We start from the raw sequence: 22,419 nt of genomic DNA on the forward strand, positions 1-22,419 counted from the left end.
AGGTCCCGTAGCCTCTCCTCATAGGGTCTGCCCTGTTGTCCCCTGATCATACGAGCGGCCCTCCTCTGGACCCTCTCCATGCTGTCGACATCCCTCTTGAAGTGCGGTGCCCAGAACTGGACGCAGTACTCCAGCTGCGGCCTGACCAGTGCCACATAGAGGGGGAGGATCACCTCTGTGGACCTGCTCGAGATGCATCTGTGGATGCATGCCAAGGTGCGGTTGGCTTCCTAACTGCCTCCCCACACTGCCGGCCCATGTTCATCTTGGAGTCAATGATGACCCCCAGATCCCTTTCCGCCTCCGGGCTGACAAGAGGGGAGTTCCCTAACCTGTACGTATGGTGCCGGTTGTTCCTCCCGTGGTGCATCACCTTGCACTTGTCTGTGTTGAAACCCATCCTATTCTTGTCAGCCCACCCTTGTAACCTGTTTAGGTCTGATTGTAGCCTGTTGCATCCTTCCATTGTGCCCACGTCCCCCCACATCTTAGTGTCATCAGCAGATTTGAACAGGGTGCTTTTTACCCCCTCATCCAAATCACTGATGAAGATGTTGAACAGTGCGGGCCCGAGGACTGAGCCCTGCGGAACCCCACTGCCCACGTCCTTCAAGGTTGAGAAGGACCCATCCACTACCACCCTCTGGGTGTGGCCCTCCAGCCAGTTGGCGACCCATTTGACTGTGTGGGTGTCTACACCACAGCCCCCCAGTTTCTTAATGAGAACGGGGTGAGAGACAGTGTCAAAAGCCTTCCGGAAGTCCAGGAAGACTATATCCGCTGCTACCCCTGCATCTAATGATCTGGTGATCTGATCGTAAAAGGTCACCAGGTTGGTCTGACAGGACCTGCCACTGATGAACCCGTGTTGGTTGCCCCTAAGCCTGCAGTCCCCTGCTGGGCCCTCCTGGATGTGTGCCAGCATAATTTTCTCGAACAGCTTGCCTAGGATCGAGGTAAGACTAACCGGCCTATAGTTTCCCGGGTCCTCCTTCCTCCCTTTTTTGAAGATGAGGACCACGTTGGCCCTCTTCCAGTCCTCCAGTACCTCACCAGAGCACCACAAGTGCTCGTAAAGTTGTGCCAGGGGACTTGCAATGACCTCGGCCAGTTCCTTTAGAACTCTAGGGTGGAGATCATCCAGGCCGGCTGACTTGAATACGTCCAACCCCTCCAGAAGTTCCCTAACTAAATCCTCGCTAACCCGTGGCCCAGGTGTGCCTCCCCTGGGGCCCGAGGGGGGCCCAGCAGGGAGGTGGCTGTTCTGGTCCCTACTTAGGAAGACAGAGGCAAAGAAATCGTTAAACATGTTAGCTTTGCCGTCTGTGACAACCAAGTTTCCCATGGTGTCCTGCAAGGGCCCCACATTACCCGGGACCTTCTTTTTACCCCCTACATATTTAAAAAAGGACTTCTTTATTGTCCTTAATCTGGGAAGCTAGTCCCAGTTCCATCTCTGCCTTGGCCTTCCTAACTGCCCCCCTACATCCCCGAGCAACTACAGAATAGTCCTCCCTGGTGATGACCCCTTCTTTCCATTGGGTGTAAGCCTCCTTTTTAGCAAGGAGACATTCCCGGATGCTTTTGGTGAGCCATGGAGGCTTGTGTGCTCTCCTGCTCCCTTTGATCCTCGTTGGGATTACCTTCCTTTGGGCTTGGAGGATCGTCTCCTTAAGGAGCAACCACTCTCCTTGGACACCTGGCTCCCCTCCCCTCTGGGACCTCAGCGCTTCTCCAACTATCCTCCTTAGCTCATTGAAGTCTGCCCTCCTAAAATCTAGGGCTGCTGCCTTACTGCATGCCTTTGCCACCTTCCGCTGGATGGTGAATTCCAGCAGGCGATGATAGCTGTCGCCCAGGTGGTCGAGCACCCGCAGCCCCCTCACCAGGTGATCACCCGTGGCCAGCACTAGGTCCAACAAGGCGTCCCCCCTGGTGGGGCCGTGCACCTCGTGGGTTAGATGGAGGTCCTGCACTCTGGCCAAGAACCTACATGACCATTCAGACCTGGCTGACTGTTCTTGCCAGCAGATGTCTGGGAAATTCAGGTCCCCCATGACTACCACATCCTTAGCCTTCACTACCTCTGTGAGCTGACCCAAGAATTCCTGGTCAAGCTCTTCTCCCTGGTTGGGAGGTCTGTAGTAGACCCCCACCGTTAAGTCTCTTTCCCCTCGACTGCCTTGTACTCTAACCCAAAGCACTTCAGAGTGCCCCTCCCCTGACTCCTTGCTAATTGACAAGGATGTGTATTCCTCCTTAATGTAGAGCGCCATGCCCCCACCTCTCTTTCCTATCCTGTCCCTTCTGTACAGCCTATAGCCCTTGACATTCACTGCCCAATCATGCGTTGCGCCCCACCATGTTTCCGTAATCCCCACTATGTCCGGGCTGGTGTCAGCCAGCAGGAGGGTGAGTTCCTCCTGCTTGTTGTTCATACTACGAGTGTTTGTGTAGAGGCATTTGAGGCCTCCTGTGGGTGTGTGTACTGACCCCCTAGTCCCAGCATTACCCTGGCTTATGTGTTTATTCGCTTCGCTCATTGGGCTGGGCTGGGCTGTGGTTGTGGGTGCCGTTTGGTCTGGCAGTCTGATGTTTCCTCCGCCCTCATCTTCCCCTTCCCCTGACGAGCCTAGTTTAAAGCCCGCCAGAGGAGGTCCGCCAACCTAGAAGAGAACACACGCTTACCTTTAGGGGAAAGGTGGACCCCATCCCATCCCAGCATGTCTCTCGTCGTGATGTGCCGGTCGTGGCTGAGGAAGCCAAAGGCCTCCTTGAAGCACCATTCCTGTAGCCTCCAGTTGGTCTCCGCGATGCACGTTTCATGCCGTCTGCCTCATCCACTCACTGACAGGATAGAAGAGAAAACCACCTGTGCGCCCATCTCCTTCAGCACACACCCCAGAGCGTGGTAGTCCTCCATCAGGTGATTGGGGTGCTCCTGGCCGCATCATTAGTGCCCACATGGACTAGGACCATGGGGTAATAATCGGTGGGCCGGATTATGGTCTGGAGCATCCCTTTCACATCCTGAATCCTTGCTCCAGGTAGGCAGTATACCTCACGTGCCAAGGGGTCCCGGCGACAGATGGCGCCCTCCGTACCTCTCAGGATGGAGTCACCAATGACGATCACGCGTTGCTTCTTCCTCCTGGCCTTCTTGCCTCCTTCAGCTTGCACAGGACGCGGTGTGTGTGGAGTTGCCTCCTCCCCGGTTTCGTCCTCTCCGTCCTCCTCCTCCAGGGCTGCCAGAGCTTCGTACCTGTTCTCCAGCCAGACTAGGAAATGGTGCTGCCGTGTCTCGAGCAGCCCTGGCACGGGAGGTGACCATCTGCCACTTAGCAGTGGAGGGCTCATCTTGAGGTGCATCCTCCTTGGTCATACAACCCGGCAGGGAAAGAAAATAGCTGTCAATTTCTTCCTCTGCCTCCCTGATTCCCCTCAGCCTGCTAACCTCCTCCTGGAGCTCCCTCACCCGCGCCTCCAGGGCCCTAAGGCGGGCGCCTGCAGGACAGGTGTGGGGGTCTCCTGTCCCTGCCCCCCCAGGCCTTGCTGCAGGCCTTGCTGTGGGCTGTGTCTGGGTGGAGGCCTCAGACAAGCCCCGGGAAGGCTGTGCCCTCCCGGGCAGGGGCCCTGGTAGCACTCCGTGTTGACACCATCATAGGAGTTTCCAGCTGAGTTCGGGTCCTCTGGCCCGTGGTAACACAAGTCGGCCTCTGGGCCCCTCCAGCCCAAATGCCTGCGCAAACGCCGGCATGCTCTTACAGACTGTGCTCTGTTTGCGCGCTCTGTTTGCACGGCTCCCTGCCGGCTCAGCTAAGAGGGATCTGGGGGGCTTCCCCTCCAGATCCGGCTCAGCTGCGTTGGTCCCTCTGTCCCACTTACCTTAAGGGGATCAGCTGCTGCTGCCCCCGCTGCTGCTCCATTCCCTTCTGCTGCTCTCGCCTCCGCTCCAAGTCAGGTAAGGGGGCACATGTGTGTGTAAGACACACGTGTGCCTGTGTCCTTCCTCTCCCCAGTGCTCCTAGCTCCCGACAGTTGAACTGGTTGAACTGGTTTGCAAGTGCACAGACATTCCGTCTGGACTGAGGAAATGCAGACACATACCTGCAGTGGTTCAGGCTAGAAGCCAGGGGACGGTAGAGCAGCCCTCCCTTCCCTTGTACAGTGCTGAGCTGAGGAGTGGGGGCATGTCCAAGCCCTATCAGGCCACTCTGATTTGGGAGGGCTATGAACACCCACCCTGCCTGCACAGTCCCAGGCTTTTTCCTGCTCAAGGGGAGGTAGTATTGCCAGATCCCAGTCCCTGGCTAGTACTCTGAGGCAAAGGCTGGGGGTGGAGGACTGCTTGTGTGGACAACATACATCTGTTGATGATACTGAGCTTTTCAGTCTCCCTCTCCCTGCTGCTTCATACTGTCTGCAGCAAACCTGACAGGCAAGAGAGCCAGCAGGGAGTTGATAACACAGTGTTTATCAACCCATCAAGAAAACAAAAGCCTCTCTCATTAGTTCAAGCTCTTCTTAAACAGCTTTTTCCGAAGAAGGAATGGAGGGACATTACCAGCTGACCTGTTGATTAGTTCCAAAAAGCCCTAAGCCAACACTGTGCTGTCTGCCTTTGTCCTGTCCCAGTGAAATTGGAGACACACACAGACACCTCTCAGGATTAGCCAGCATACCACATGCCAGCTAGGGTCTGTGCTGTGGGAGATGGGAGGGAATGATCCCTGTTTGAGCTGCAAGCGGGGAGTAGGGCAGTGGGAAGCCAGGCAGACCCTGCTGTGCCTCCAGTCTCTGCTGGAGCTCTGGCTAAGAGAGCAGAGGGGCAGGACCAGCCCTGTTCTCTGGAGCAGAGATCACAGCCCAGCTCAGGGCTGCAAAACATGCTGGGATGCTGGGGGACTCTGGTTTAACTTAAACCAGGAAGGGGCCTGGGACAGACGTTGCATAAACCAGTTTTACGTAAATCAGTTAAGTCTGATACTACATTCAGATAGGTTTATCTTAAACCAGTTTCATCCATTTTGAAACTGGTGTATGTGCACTGAACTTACATTCTGTTACAAGTTTACAGCAGTTTCTGATCACTTAAACTAGTTTGTGTGTCATGTCTGTCCCTAGTCCTCCTGTGCTGTTTTGTGTGCAGCACCATGCATGTCCACTTGGACTTGGCCATGGCCCTGGCCATATGCATCCTCAAGCTTTCTTTTCCTGTCCCCCAACAGGTACATGGCAGATAAGGACAATGCCCTACTGTACGCTTTCTGCCAGGGTGCTCTGGGACCACTTACAGGCTGCATATTGGTTTGTCAGGGCCACCAGGACAAGCACTGTCTGCTGGGAGCACTCTCTTGAAGATCTGAGATGACAAGTAGGAGCAGTACATCTCTAAGATTCACCATGTCGTCTTTATGGAGATAATCACCAAGCTGGCTCCCACCCTTGTCTGACAGGGCAGAAGAGCTCCTCTCACCATGAAGAAGTGCACTGCCATTGTCACCTGGAAGCTTACAACCCCAGCAGCGTCTGGTGTGTCACGAGTCAGTTCTGCATGGGCAAATCTACAATGCAAGGGGCAATGTTAGAGGGGTCCATGGCTATGTGTAGTTGTTGGCACTATGCTTCATTCATGGGAAGTCAGTGGTGGGGGAAGGACAGATGCTGATCTTGCAGGGGCTTTCTGAGCTAAGTGTGCCAAGCCAGTACACTGCTGCAGTGTCTTGGTCATGTAGTTCCCTAGTGCTGTGGTCACCCCTGGGACCTGTGGTCCTGCATGGCATTGCATAAAGCAATGTGCACCTGTAAGTGGAGCCACCTGCAACATGGCCTTTGTAAGTCAGCACCCTGTCAGGTTCTTCCACTGCATTGGCTTTGAGAAGTGCTTAACAGTGCACTTTGCCCCAGCCATGGCCTTTTTCCAATTACACCAGCCTTGTTGCACTCAGCTGACCTTTGAGTACTTGTGCACAAACTCAGCTACTCATGAGTTCTTGCTCAGTGCCCCTGCTGAGCTTGCAGGTAAAGCCAGAGATGCTGATGAGACAGGAATAGTTATCTGTAATACATGATGAGAAGTTCTGTGAGGTAGATTCCTGCAGTGTTTTTTGGAAGATAGTGCAAGACTGCTTTCAGGGTTGTGTAATTCAGTTTGGAGACTCAGCAAAATGATTGCCAGTCAGTTCAAATTGGGAAGTTCTCTGGGAAAGGCTTGCAATTCACTTCTGTGTGGATTGAGAAGGTTTTTTCGTACTAACAACGATGCCATGGTGTTGAGCAGCAAGTCACCATTGCACCATGTGCACTCAGCTCTACCTTCCTGGAATAGTAGAGTTTGTCACTGGTCACAGACAGACTCCCTGGAACTAAGTGAAGGCAGGGAGTGAGGATCAAGCCTTTGGAGATAATGAAGGCCTGAACTACACTATGTAGCACAACATGCAACTGTATAGGTTTTACACATGATGCTAGAAACCATCCTACTGCTGAGAAGTTCCTGATGGAAAGAGAATTTTTGTGGAGGTTTCACAAAGCTTTTCCTGCTTCAAGCTGCTTAAATGTCTGTATGTTTTCTTTTTGTAGTGTTTGGAGTATTTAGCACTACAAATGTAATGCCTGTCCCTGATCCCAGTCAGGTTTCACTCATTATATTATACTTTTAATGCTAGGCGTAACAAGAAGACGGCCTTTATTCTGAAAAGATTACTAGTCAAAGAATCAGTAAGACTTAAGCATGTTCTTAAGTGCATTATTGAATACAGATGGACTTAAGCATGCGTGTCAATTTTTTGTTGAATCAGAGGTGGATCCAGAGTTGGGGGGGATATGGTTGCACCCCCTTTTGAGATCACTCTGCAGGAGCAGCGGCCTGAGTATTTAAGGTAAGAAGGTAAAGCAGGTAAGAATCTCTACTTTTCAGTATTCCTTCCCTTCCCCTCCATGCTGAGTAGCCCTCTCACTTCCCCTGCTTCCCCCCTTCCACGCACTGCTGCTGGCCCTGGCTGAGCTGGGGGTGGGGGTAGCTGCAGAGCCTCTCCTGTCCTGCTTCAGCCAGGCTGTGCAGATTCAGGCAGGGACAGTGGAAGTGGCAGCAGTAAGCAGCTTCTCCCTTCCTCCTCAGTGTTCCTCCTATCCTGATAACAGACACAGGGAAGGATGAACCTTCCCGCAGCCCCAGTGTCCCTGCCCGACCCTGGCTTCCTGCTCAGCCTTTCCACAGCCCTGGCTGACGTGGGACAGGAGCATCCAGGACAGCAGAGGCAATGAGTAGGTTTCCCTTTTCTGTAAGTAGAGTGAGTGAGTGGGAGAATAGGAGTGGGGAGTAGTGCTAAGCACAGAGGGGAAGGGAGTAGGTGCCAAAATGGTGATGGGGGGGCGGTAAGAAGAGGGGCATTCTTATCTGATTTGGGGGCTTTGCTGCTACTGTGCCCCTCTTTAAAAATAATCCTGGATCTACCTATGGTCCCACTAAGTTTTCAGTTGAAATAAAACTTATATCTTGATGGCCCATAGCACATGCCCTTTGAAGTGCTGAAATTCCCAGCACCTTTGGATAATTGAATAGTAAGCTTTTCTTATTTAAAAGTCTACTTGGCTGGAAAGGTTAAATTAACTTGCCTTAGGTTTAAAATTGGCATGTTTTCTTCTCATTTACCTAATTGCATTTATATCATTGTGCTTTTAGGAAATTTCAGTAATGGACAGAGTTTTCTACCTTGTTTAGAAACATCTCTCTTCTCCCATCTTCCTCTCATTCTGTGGTATTAAGGAAATGAGTTGCATGCCTTTTTCCAGTGGAAATACTAATAATATATAATGAGTGAAACTTCAGGAATGATTAATCAAAATGCTAGTATTTTAATTCCTTAATGGAACAGAATAAGGGGCCAATTTAATCTCTGTTATAACTCCACTACAGCCTCTCTGTTCTTTTCCTGCCTTAACAATTAGATGGCAATAAATATTGTTACAACCCCACTAATTAATGGCATTAATGAAATCCCATTATTAACTAATACAAGATTTCCTTTTACTCTTTCAAATGGAGAGAAAGCAACATGTCAGTCTTCATCACCTTAATTTTGATATACAATATTTATTGAATTTTGGAACTTATAATAGTCTTCTGTGTGATTACATTAAGACACGAGTAAAGTACTATCTAAAGCAATAGGGTACTCTCAAGGATTGATAGTCCTAAAATTAAGTGTAATATATTTCTATAAGCATGTAGAATATACTTATCTTTCTGGATAACTCAGATTCTTGGAATTTCCTGTTCTGTCTAATCACAAGTAAAAAGTTGGCAATGAACATGAAAAGAAAATTCCTATGTGTGTTCATAATCCTAAACTCCAGTGCCCTTAACAAAACAATGAGGTAAGGTACTTATTTGTACACATATTTTGGGAGAAGAGGTCTCTCATAGAGGGCAACCTAAGAAGTACCAGTTACTGAAGTTCAGATCTCTGTTAGCACATTACTGTGTGTGCACCTTTTTTAAGGAAGAGGGAAAGAGAGAATCTTAGACAGGAGAATAAAAATGTTGGTTTATTAGTGCCCACAATCTGAATATTTGTAACAGCATTCATGCTAGTATAATTGTTCAGAGAGTAAAAGCGGAGGGAGAATTTTATACAAACAATGCAAGTCTCACTACATTACTATCTAGATTAATGCAATGATAATCCTACAACTCAAGAATTCCTAAAGGATGCTAATAATAAATTAGCTGAGTTTATGGTAAATTAGCTGGATGCATAATTTAGCTCAAATTTCTGTAGCAATTACCATTAGCCTGGTAGATCCATCTATTCATTCACCTCCAGGAATGGAATTTTGTGCTTCCTTCAAAGCAAAAGGGTCACTAATGGTTTCAGCCTCCTGAGGGTGTTCTACTACCATATCAAATTAGGTTGGATTGAAATTGTCATCCGTGGGTTACTGTTTTTAAAAGAAAAGCAAAAAAAGAGAAATAGAAAAAATGCTCCTCCCTCCTGTAGTTCAAGCTGATATTTAAAAACGAAACAACACAAAAGTCCCTCTTGACCCAGGCCACAGATCAGAAGCTCTGTAAATAATAAATTATAAAGCAAAACTGTGGATTTAACATTTTGAAAGAATGAATCCATGGCAAAGCTTTTTCCATGGTATAGATCTAGTTGAACAACAATTACAGAGAAAAACTATTTTCAATCAGGGGTGGGGAAGGAGCCTATTACAGTTATTTTCACAGCAGGAATTATTTAGATGAATTTGTTTCCAATTCCTGTTTTTCATATGGCAGGACCAGAATATTTGTGATCACTTTTTTAGTTGGCTTTTCAGGTAAAAAGGCTCATGTCAATTATGTTTCTGTATTAATTTATTATTTGCTTTCCTTTTATACAGTATATTGAATTTAGAGTATTAGGGCATGTGTACATATATACAATCAAGAGAGTTAATATGAATTAACATTTAAAGAGAATCTGTTGAACTGCATTAAACCCCCTTTGAGAACACTCTTCTTCAGAAATGGCCTTAATTTGATTCAGCTTATTTTCTTTAAAATAAGGTACATCAAATTATTCTCACTTTAATTCTGAAGAATAGCCACCTAGGGGTTTAGCTCTAGATCCAAACAAAGGATTAGGCTTCTAAAATGGGATATAGGTGAACATTACATGACCAAGTCCAACACTCTGATCAGGAAAGCCAAGGCAGCAACTGAATTTAGGTTAGCCATGGGAGTCAAGGACAATAAGAAGTCCTTCTTTAGGTATGTAGGCAGTAGAAGAAAAACAAATGGAAGTGTGGGACCCCTGCTTAACACCTAGGGACAGCTGGTAACCAATGTTCAGGAAAAAAAAAGAACTCCTGCATGCCCACTTTGCTTTGGTATTTCACCGGACCATTGGGAAAGTCAAGCAAGATAAGGCTCATAGAGTGCATGCTGGAACTGACAGCCTCCCCAGTGTAAATGCTGAGTGGGTGCAATACCAACTAGAAAAGCTAGACATTTATAAGTCAGCGGGACCGGATGAACTCTATCTGAGAGTGCTGAAGGAGCTGGCTGAGGTCGTCGTGGAACCCCTGGCAAAGCTCTTCCAGAATTTGTGGTGCACAGGGGAGATCCTTATGGACTGGAAGAGGGCCAACATTGTGCCCATCTTTAAGAAGGGGAAGAGGGAGGACCCGGACAGCTACAGGCCAATCAGCCTAACTTCTATCCCAGGGAAAATATTGGAAAAGCTCATTTAAAAAATCTATGAGTGATACGGTCACAGAAGGTAAGATTCTTAATGACAGCCAGCATGGCTTTGTCGCATGTAGATCTTGTTTTGCTAATCTCATCTCCTTCTACAACCAGGTTTCTCGCCATCTGGACATGGGAGACAAGGTAGACCTTATATACCTAGACTTCCAAAAGGCTTTTGATCTAGTATCCCATGATATTCCTGTGGGAAAACTGGAAGATTGTGGGCTCAGCTGCTTGACAGTTCAGTGGGTGGGAAACTGGCTACCCGGTAGGATCCAGAGAGTTCTCATGAATGGATCCATGTTGTCTTGGCGCGAAGTGGCCAGTGATGTCCGTCAAGGGTTCATGCTTGAACCAGTGCTTTTAAACATCTTTATTGATGATTTGAATGGGGAGTGAAAAGCTCTCTGGCCAAGTTCACAGATAACACTAAGTTATGGGGCAGTGTGACCATGCCAGAAGATAGGTCACTGATGCTGGCAGATCTGGACAGGCTAGGGAGTTTGGCAGACTGGAACCAGATGAAGTTTAACACTTCCAGGTGTAAAGTGCTCCATCTGGGGGCAAATAACCCTCAACATGCGTACAGACTCGGAGGTGACAACCTGACCTGCACCATGGCTGAAAGGGACCTAGGGGTAATGACTGACTATTGCATGAACATGAGTTGTCAGTGCAATGCAGTGGCCAGCAGGGCAAACAACACATTGGCATGCATCAACCGATTTATCTTGTGTAAAACGAAGGAAGTGATATCCCTGCTGTACTCAGCACTGGTGACACTGCAGTTGGAGTAGTGCATCCAGTTCTGGGTGCTCCACTTCAATAAGGATGAGGAAAAACTTGAGAGGGTCCAGAGAAGAGCCACCTGTATGATCAGGGACTTGCAAGGCAAGCCATATGAGGAAAGGCTGCGGGACCTGGGCCTCTTTAGCCTAAAGAAAAGGTTGCGAGGAGACTTGATCACAGCTTACCGTTATATCAGACTCATGCATCAGGAGCTCGGTGAACAACTGTTCACGAGGGCACCCCTGGGGAAAACCAAGGCCCAAGGATATAAACTCCTGGAAGGCTGCTTCAGGCTTTATACTAGGAAATCTCCTTCACAGTCAGGGTGTCCAGACTATGGAATAAACTCCCTCCAGAGGTGGTGCAGTCACCTACCCTGGAGGTTTTCAAGAGGAGACTGGACGGTCACCTTGCTGGGGTCACTTGACTCCAGTTGTCTTCCTATTTAGAGCAGGGGGAGCTGGACCCGACTGACCTGCAAGGTCCCTTCCAGCCCCTAACAACCTATGAAAACGTTCCAGTTTAGTGATTGCATAGCCTTAGAGGCACGGGCAGATCTCGTATTTCCTAAAGGCCCCTTGGACCATAAAGGGATTTGTGTGGTCATGATGCAGAAAGGAATGTAAGATTCCTGAGGCTAGAACAAGAGGAAACATGAATTGGTAGCCCAGTGAAGAGGGTGCTTATTAATCTGGGGAGTTCTGGCTTCTGATTTTAGCTTCAGATATTCTTCAACTAAATTGATAAAGGAGTTCTGAGACATTTAGATGGCCTTTAATTTTCTCAACACAACCTTAGCCAGAAACAGGTTTAGATACTGGATAATCATTTTATGGATTGTCAAAATGAAGCATTGGTCCCAATACCATTTAATTATAGGGTCTTAGGACACTTAAGGCTCAAGCATAGACCATTGAAACAGGTTCTTCATGTTGTCAAAATAGGTATTCTTCAGGCTCAAGGGCACAGTGATAAGTCCATGACAAAGGCAACATTTTAACTGTCTAACTTCTGGTCTTCATGTACATGCTACATCAAGTGTGTGAACAGCTATGTGAGCTGAGCCATTAACTTTCTGACATAGGTCACTATTGCAGCTATGAAAACCTGAAATGATTCTTAGGATATAAAACAACACAACAAATTGCTAATGTACATGCAGTTTAGGACACAGTGAAGAACAGGGTTTTGGTTTTTTTTAATATTTGAAACTTCTAGGTGAGTTTTAGTTAGACAGAATGGAACTACCCAGCTGGAATACAAATTGAACGCTAAGTGCTGTGAATAAATTGGAGTAGATAATATCTTTTTACTATGTGTTTTAGTATAACAGGACACTAATTCTTGAGCAATGCTCCAGAACTCTGCAACTATACAAAAAAAGTTTTTGTACTTTAGGAAGAAAGAAATACACTTCAGGAAAATTTCTTCCAGATTTGAAGACTGGCTTATTGGTGTATGTCTTGTGGGTTGATTTTTATTTTTGTTACTTTTTGTCTATTAGTTTGAGCTGCAGAGTCTACATTAACACTTCAAATAACAGTACTCTCTTTTCTCAAAATATTATTAGATGTTCTCAAGCAGAGTGAAAAACTTTGGTTGTTGTATCAGGAGACCGTAACCATTCTGCCGTTGCCATATGTGAGAGAGGTTTGGGCAGTGTAGAGTCCCATTATATAAAAGTTTGAGAACTACTGATTTAATCTATCTTTAATATCTCTTTCTAAGATGCAGCTAAGATTTCCAGGTGCTCTGCAGATGGGAGTAAGAATTCTAAACACAAGTATGCTTTTGGCATTGTAGATCTTCAAACAGCAGGATTATCTGAAAATTGCATTGCTAGAGCATTACTAGCTTTTCAGTTATTTTGCTGCTACAAAGAAAATGGAAGCCCAGAAACCCAATTATACTAAAAGGGCTTGCACAAAGCATATAATCATAGGAGCCTTCTGGGAGCCTCTAGTCAAACCAGGAATCAGATAACACAGATGAGCATTGAATAATGGATTCACCTCTCATAAGTCCTTGCACTTAAGATTTACAGAAATTCTGCAGCCACTTGGCATTTGGGCACCGTTCCATGTTCGCAGCAATGCCAAAATGGGGAGAGGTGAAATTCAGTAGGGCAGAATGTGACCCCAGGGAGCTCAAAGTACTATTGAACAGTGAGAAGGTCTTCTAGGGTGACAGAGGCAATCACTTTTTCCGTAAGGCTTACCTGTTGAAGAGTGCTCTTTCTCACTGCTGAGGGTGATTTGGATTGGTAAGTAGATTAAAGCTGTTGATTTAGTGCCTGAAACAGAATTTCTCAGATAATTACTAGATCTGGGTCAATGCAGCATCTGATGCAAAATCTATGAGGTGGATTATAGATTCTTTTAGTGAGGAATGCAGAGCTAAGGTGCTGCTTGAAGACGTTTATGCTATAGTGAATGGCACAGTTTGTCTTGCATTCATGGACCCTTCTGAGACAGTAATGTCACAGGGGAAGGGAACAAGCTGTTTAACAGTGGTTCTCAACTTCTTCCCCATGCAGATTCTCCTCCCATTTAGCTGATGTCTCCTGGAAACCTCCTTCCACTTAGTTTTGTAGGGAAGTGGCCCCCAAGAGTCAGATGTGGGTTTTGGGGTAGGTCTTTGTCTGAACCCAAGCCCTTCCTGGCCTCAGCTCACTTTTAATCCAGCTAGGTCCCACTGCCTGGGGTACACTGCACTGGGACTCTAGATCTTTGGGCTCCAGTTCTAGCTTCATGCAGGCTCTGGGCCCCTCAGCCCCTAAATACACCCCTTGCAGGCATGAGAGTTGCACTCCCCAGTCTTTGCCATCAGATATGCAGTCCTCTGACACACCACAATCTTCCCCCGAATGTATTTGGATTCTTGCTTGTACTGAACACCCCAGGGTTCTGGATCCCAGGAGCACTCCGAGCTGTGGGGGTTTCTTATTTTACCATTCTGGATGCTGATCATTAGGGCTGTGCGAAACAGCACCATTCCATTTCCACTGCTGTTTCGACATTTCGCTCGGAGGCTATAATGGGGAAGCTTGAAACAGCCTATAACTTTGTCATTTCTGGCCTGATTTGGATGAAACTTGCAGGAATGGTAGCCCTTTCTGAGGGCATGAAGCCTTCCAAGTTTCAAGGAGACAGATATAGGGGTTTCAGGGAAAGTGTACCTCAGAGTCTTGAAAGCAAAAAAACTCATGTCACGTGTATGTGTCAAGCCACAGCAGGGTCAAAACTGCAGGCTTGGTAGCCCCTGCTGAGGCAATGAAGCCTGCCAAGTTTCAAGGAGATAGGTGCAGGGGTTTGGGGGAAACTGCACCTCAAGCTGAACTCGTGACATGGGTGACTGTGTGTGTTAAGGCGCAGCAGGGTGAAAGATGCTCCTTGAAAGATGAAACTCATCTTTCAAGGAGATGGGTGCAGGGTTCTGGGGCCCTGCACACCTGGCTGCTGACAGGCTAAACTCATGACGTGTGTGTGTGTGTGTGTGTGTTAAGGTGTGCCCTTACTCAACTGACACCAAGGCAGAAAGCAGGGCAGTTCAAACAATGCTGCCTTTTATGCAGTTTTTCCATCCATCCCCCAGAGCACTGGGATTGGAAGAGACCTCAGGAAAGGATGATAGTCATTGTCCAGCTACACAGTCAATAATGAGAGCACTCCTTCCCCACACTTTTCCCCTCTTTCCCCTCCCTCTCCTTACTTTTGTTTCTGTTTCCCTGCAGGCAAGCCTAGCTTGGGCTTCAAAACTCAAAATGTTTTGAAAATTTCGAAATGTTTCAACTTGCCTTGTTTTGTTTTGAGGCTGTTTCATTTTGATGTTGCTGTTTCAAGCTCGAAACAAGTTGAAACAATGTTGAAATGAAACTGCTGGCAAAATTTCACACAGCCCTGCTGATAATTGTGTCTAAAAAGGAGATGTTGGTGCTGGAGTATTCAAGAGATAGTTAAATTTCTGATGGAATTCAGTTAGAGATTGCAGGTTTTCTGTTCAAATGATGATGATGCCATCGATATATCTTAAGTATAGCAAGGATTTGATGGTGCAGTCCTTGAGGAGTTCTTCTTTCAGGTGGCTCATAAAAAGGTTCTCATCCCATAGTAGGTGCAAAAGGTTCAGAGTACTTATCTCATGTCACTCGCAGTGCAGGGTCTCTTCCGCCCTTTTGTGACACACAGTGCTTTCCTCCAGGTAGTCCAAACTGGCTCCTCTCTGGAGCTGTCCCTCCTGCCGCTCCTATGGCCAGACTACTCCATTTGGGCCAAGCCCTGGACTTCTGAGCCTCTCTGGGTCATCTGACTCTACTTTCCCCTAGGCCTGCCAGTCACAGCTTACACCTGGGGCAGATGGACATCTTATTTAAGGTCCCCCTTTCCCATAAGCCTGTTAAAGAGGTTGTGTTGGCCATCAGGCCCTGGGCTCCGTCCTCTTCTCAGCAATGGGGCAAGGGCCCTGTTACAGACCTGTTGTAATATTTGTTGGTTATTTGCAACAGGAGAATTGTTTTATTATTTTTCTGTAATCAAGAAATTAGTAAATATTTGGGATTTTTCAAGGAATGCATTGAGTCTATAAAGTTTGAGAACCACTGCCTTCATCACTCTTGTGAACGCAGTCTAGATATACCCATCATCTTACTGTCCATAGTTTCTTAATCCTCTTGACTTCTTGCACTTTTAATTTCTTCTGACATCCCATTTTATCAATTCAGTTCTGTAATACTGTTGTACTGTGCCTCTGCTCTTTGCATTTTGTTCTGGTCAGCAAGACCCTTGCCCTTGTGTTGATAGTTTGTCTTAATGTTGGAAACTGACTTCCAAAAACTGATATTTTAAAAACCACTCTGCTTATTACAAATGATCCTGACTGATTTATAATTTAGAAATCTATTTCCTGATAGTAGCATGAACATTCCAGAAAAAAATGAGCTATATCTGCAGACCTGATGGATGTCACCATCAATGGGAAAGGAATTATTACTTGTACAATATATGGATGGTAGTAATAATTACATGGGAAGGCATACTTAAAACTAGTTATAATCTGTCATTCTCATGACAAAACAAATTCACCATAATCAACCACTTTAGATAGCAAAAGAATGTTCTGAGCAATTTATTTATTTTTTATGAGCAAAAATAGAAATGTTCTGTTTTGCCCTAATTGTATGAACAGCAGACTATCCTCATAAATATAGTGCTAAATAAGCAAGCAAAGCAACTCCAGGTTGTCAGTGAAGTTAACTCCTCTATTAATCATTTTTGGACTGACTTAATGTTGCCTTATTTAAAGATGACTGAGGAGACACTTTTTCTCCTTCTTCACATCCAGGGAAGGACCAGATGCAGTAGACCTATGTTATTTGTACTGTGCGGATGAGAGGGGCCATCTGAAGCCAGTTCAAGTAAATGTGTAGTGACCTGTATGTCATAACATAAGGCTAAATGGTACTATGGTAGTATAATTTAAAGACAGTGTTATGGGAGATCATGAGCTAGATAAGGGAATAGACCATAGATTCATTATATATAGTTTTACACTGCTCTCAAGCATAGCATCTGATGAAATGAGCAGATATATGCAGCTATATCCTGCCTTTTACTTGAATTCAGACTAAAATGGCTAATTATGTCTCAAACACTGTGAACTAGCTTTGATGTAGAGTGCTATGGCTGCCGCTACAACATGTACAGGTAGTCTGAGTTCCTGTCGCAGTCCACAAGTGCTGCACATTTTGCCCACTGGGTTTGGGGAAGATTCCTCCATATACTTCTGCATATAAAATACTGAAGTTCTTTTAAATGAGCTGATAATTTCACCCAGTTAAAACTCTCTAGCATTCTGTTATGACATGGGAAAAATAGGCATGTACTAAATATAAAATAAAATGGATTATTCTTTAAGAAGGGCATAAAGTAATGTATGTCTAAGAACTTTTTATTGAGTACTTCTCATTGGTTCTTGTGGATGCAAAACCTAAATCTCTTAAATTTCTCTTTCATTTATTTATGCAATTTATTCAGTTGTTTGCTTTTAAGTGGCTGTTGCTAAGATCGCTGACATTTATGTGCTTCCTGGAGATGTATGAGTAAAAGAAAACCAAAATATTTAAGCTATATAGAAGTGAGAAAAGAAAGTAACTTTATAGCAAACATCTCTTTAACTGGGTGAGTTCCTGAAAAGAAGATACTAAAGCATTTGCATCAATAGTTAAGTTTACAAAAGTATTATCTTTGCAGCCTGAAACCTTTTCCAATATGTCTGTAGTTAGAACCCGTGAAAATATGCATCAGCAGTTAATCCTGTCTGACACACCATCATTAATGTTCTTCACAAAAACACAAGGAAAGTATTTTCCAATAATCTTTCTTGACTTGGGGCTAAAAAGTAGTTTTATGGAAATGACTTTTATGGACACATCCAGCCAATAAACTTAAATTCCAGAAAAATGCTGGAAACTAAATGTGGAAGGTAGAGTTTGTCCTTAGTTATCATTTTTGATGACTTAAAGAAATCCAAGTGGATTTCAGTTTTGGGCTTATGAAATGAGATGAATAAAAGTTTGCTCTTGGAAGCTGTTATTCATCAATCAGTTAACTCCAGAAATTTTTTAAAATTCCAATCTTCCTCCTTCAGGTATATTGAATTAAATTGTGACATCCAGGCAGTTAAAATTTCACCTTGAAATATATACGTTGATACAGTATGTGGTCATCCATCTGCTTTCTAAGATGAGCAGATCTGGCCACTTCTACTGCAATGTAAAAGTAAGGAAACATATTGTATGGGGTTTCTGCTGTAAAATGTAAATATGTCTATAATTTTGCTGCCTATATATTTATTTTAAAATAAGACTTAGCATATCTGGCTGAATGAACAATCTTTTGAAATGAAGGAGGAGGATTTTGTTGAAGTGGTTGACATGTTTATATGGTAACTAATGTTATTTTCTTGAATTTATGTGATTTCATAATGTTGAAATAATGTTAAAAGTCTGTTCTAAATCAAAATATACAGGACCTGTGGGGTGAAGACTGAAAAATCCTTTTTATTTTTCAGAGTTGCTTCTGTTGTTATAGTATATGGCTATATTAATATGGAAGTTTTATTTTTAAAATTTGTTATCTAATACTTTCTACTTAACATATTTTAAAACCCTACCATAGACAGGACAGGTTGTATTTTGCCTTGTATTATCTGCTAGAGCTGAACTCTGGTTGAGTGCAAAGTTCATTTCTATTAGCTAGCATGTTGCAATGTATGCAAGTTAGAGTTTTAAAATGTCATAGATTTTTTTTTTTTTAGCTAACACGCTTTAAAATGTATTCTTTATCTAAATCTAGATAAACCAATTACAGTTTTTGATCATAAAATGAACTTTCATCTGCTTTCCCCCTTTTTTTGCAGCGAAAGATTGTTCTATTACTTTTCTGTAGTCAAGAAGTGAGTGATATCTAACAGCTGCTATTTTCCAAGGGGTGCCCAGAGGCATAATGACACAGCTGGGTGCCCAGGGCAGCAAGCATGATCGTGCAGCTGCAGTGTCCCCACCCTCCAGTTGAAACCTGGGGCAGCTGCCTTGTCCCCTTGTCCTAATTATGCCACTGCTTGAGTCTAACAAGGGATACCTTGAGTCTAAAAAGGATGAGAACCACTGCTCTAGAAGCATAAATTTGAGCTTCACTCTGGGTGGATGCTAAAGGCTGCTCCACAATCAATCTGCTTATAAATGGGTACCTGGTAATTCAGTAAATTACAATACCTATGCATGATTTAATTTGACTCCACTGGGAAATGACATTCTAATTTATTAGCCTCAGATATTTTTGGGGTGGAATATGACTGTCACTCTGACAGAGCTGAGAGGTACCACCTTGTGTGATATATTGGAAAAGTTCATTATTTATTCAAAATTAATTATTACATCTGAATATACCTGCAGCGTGGGTAGACAGTTTCAAAATTTGCCTCAGTATATTTCTAAAGGTGCAATTATCCAAATATAAGTCTCCCTTTTTAAAAAGAATGTTTGCATAATACAGATTAAGTCTTGCTTATGAGAATTGGCTAGTTACCTCTGGTGCCTATACATGAATGCACAGAACCTGGAAAAGCAGGGAGACTTGGAATCCTTGCACAATTGTGGAACTATGACATGACTGGAATAACAGAGACTTGGTGGGATAGCTCTCATGACTGGAGCACTGTCATGGATGGGTACAACCTGTTTTTAGGAAGGACAGGCAGGGGAGAAGAGGAGGAGCACTTTATCTAAAGAGCTGTATGATTGCTCAGCGTTACAGTATGAAACTGGAAATAGACCTGTTGAAAGTCTGAGTTAGAGCCAGAGGGGAGAGCAACAAGAAGCATGTCATGGTGGGTGTCTGTTACAGACCATAAGACCAGGAGGATGAGGTGGATGAGGCTTTCTTCAAACAGAGAGGGGAAGTTTCCTGATCACAGGCCTTCATTCTCATGGGGGATTTCATTCACCCTGACATATGTTGGGAGAACAATACAACAGTGCACAGGGAATCCAGGAAGTTTTTGTAGAGTGTCGGGGACAACTTCCTGGTGCAAGTGTTGGAGATGCCAGTTGGGGCTGTGTTCTGCTTCATCTGCTGCTCACAAACAGGGAAGAATTAGTGGGGAATGTAGAAATGGATGGCAACTTGGGCAGCAGCACCATGAAATAATTGCGTTTAGTATCCTAAGGAAAGTAGGAGAGCAGCAGAGTAAAGCCCCACACTTCAGAAAAGCAGACTTTGACTCAATCAGAGGCCTGATGGGCAGGAACCCTGGGAGGCCAGGCTGAGGGGGAAAGGAATGCAGGAGAACTGGTTGTATTTTAAAGAAACCTTATTGATGTTGCAGGAACAAACCATCCCAATGCACAGGAAGACTAGCAAGTATGGGAGAAGACCAGCTTGGCTTAGCAGGGAACTTTTCAATGAGCTAAAACACAAAAAGGAAGTTTACAAGAAGTGGAAACTGGGTCAAGTGACTAGGGAGGACTTCATCACTTGGGCATGCAAGAATGAAATCAGGAAGGCCAAAGCGCAGTTGGAATTGCAGCTAGCAAGTGAAGTGAAGGGTAACAAGAAGGGTTTCTACAAGTATGTCAGCAACAAGAGGAAGATCAGGGAATATGTGGACCTGTACAAGTCCATGCAGCCAGACGTAATGCACCTGAGAGTGCTGAGGGAGTTGGCTGATGTGATTGCAGAGCTTCTAGCCATTATCTTTGAGAACTTGAGGTGATTACAAGAGGTCCTGGATAATTAGAAAAGGGCAAATACAGTGCCCATCTTTAAGAAAGGGAAGAAGGAGGATCCAGGGAACTACAGACCAGTCAGCCTCATATTAGCTCCTGGAAAAATCATGGAGCAGATCCTCAAGGAATCTGTTTCTAAGCACTTGGAGGAGAAGAAGGTGATTAGGAAGTTAGCATGGATTCACCAATGGCAAATCATGCTTGACCAAACTGACTGTCTTCTATGGTAAGATGACTGGCTCTGTGGATGCGGGAAGAGCAATGGATGTGATATACCTTGACTTTATCAAGGGTATGGATACAGTCTCCCACAACATTCTCACAAGCAAGCTAAGGAAATATGGGTTGGATGAATGGACTGTAAGGTGGATAAAAAGTTGACTGGCTTCTCAGGCTCGTAGGGTAGTAATCAGTGGCTCAATGTAGTTGGCAGCTGGAATCAAGTGGAATGCCCCAGGGTTTGGTCTGGGGACAGTTTTGCTCAATGTCTTCATGAATGACCTGGAAGATGGGATGCAGTGGATCATCAGCAAGTTTGCAGATGACACCGAGCTGGGGCAAGTAGTAGAAACCCTGGAGGGTAGGGTTAGGATTCAGAGAGACCTAAGTAAATTGAAGGCTTGGACCAAAAAAACTCATGAAATTCAATAAGGAAAGTCCTGCACTTAGAATGGAACAATCCTGTGCACCGGTACAGGCCAGGGACTGATTAGCTAAGCAGCAGCTCTGCAGAAAAGGACCTGGAAGTTGCAGTGGACAATACGCTGAATATGAGCCAAGAGTGTGCCCTTGTGAAGGAGGCTAACAGCATACTGAGCTGCATTGGTAGGAGCACTGCCAGCAGATCAAGGGAAGCCATTATTCACCTCTATTCAGCACTGGTGAGGCCACATCTGGAGTTGTTTTGGGCCCCCCCCCACTACAGAAAGGATGTAGACAAATTGGAGAGAGTGCAGTGGAGGGCAATAAAAATGGTTAGGGCACTGGGGCACATGATGTATGATGAGAGGCTGAGGGAACTGAGCTTGTTTAGTCTAGAGAACACTAAGGGAGATTTAATAACAGCCTTCAATTACCTGTGTGGTGGATCCAAAGAGGAGCTAGATAGTTCTCAGTGGTGGCAGATGACAGGACAAGGAGCAATGGTCTTAAGCTGCAGCAAGGGAAGTTTAGGTTGGGTATTAGAAAAAAAATCTCTCACTAAGAGGGTAGTGAAGCACTGGAACAGACTACTCAGAGAAGTTGTGGAATCTTTGTCCTTGGAGGTTTTTAAGACCCAGCTAGACACAGCCTTGGCTGGGATGATAAAGTTGGAGATGGTCCTGCTTTGAGCACGAGGTTGGACTAGATGACCTCCTGAAGTTCCTTCCCACCCTAATTGTCTATTTATAGATTCTGTGATTCTAATACCCAGACATTACAGTGATATGGATAATAAAAGCTTCATTGGAAAAAACAGTTTCCACCACTCCTGATGGGTGCTTAACAGCTGAATTCTTTTGCTGCAACTGAATGATTTCCTACTCTAGGGTGGTAAATAAAGATACTGAGGTATAGCCATCTGTATGGAACTTGGGAGGAGGAGCACAGATTTTAGGTGGGAAATATTTGGAAGAGCTGCAGGAAGCCAGTTTGAGTGTACAAGGCTTGAACATGAACTGCAGTTTCATTCTTTTTTTTCTGAATAGTTTTCTTATTAAAGAACCAGTTTAGTTTTAAAGACAGCTCTCATGTGACTACCCACCACAGTGTACAGGAAACATGGTGGCAGCAATAAGGCCAGTGAGAGAGACACTGCGGAAGAACGTGATATTCACAAAATTATTCCCAGACAAGAAACAGAGCTGTCATCCTTCAGGGTCTCAGGTTTCCAGGAATGCTGGTTTTCCAGAAATAAAACTTGTACAAGCATGGAAGTAGTGTAAAAAAGAGACCTTACCAGGGGAGATAAAAATGAAGGTAATGTCTTTTTTCTATCTCCCTGGGGGGAAAAGGATGAGAAATGAGTGAGACAGTTGCCAGGAGTATTGCCTGAAACAGGAAAATCTGATAACGGTATTTGATGAATATCATGACCCCAAATTTGACCCTTGACAGAATGAGATTG

The sequence above is a fragment of the Crocodylus siamensis genome, chromosome 5, assembly GCF_052110815.1.
Source record: "Crocodylus siamensis isolate JL-2025a chromosome 5, ASM5211081v1, whole genome shotgun sequence".
Taxonomy (NCBI): domain Eukaryota; kingdom Metazoa; phylum Chordata; order Crocodylia; family Crocodylidae; genus Crocodylus; species Crocodylus siamensis.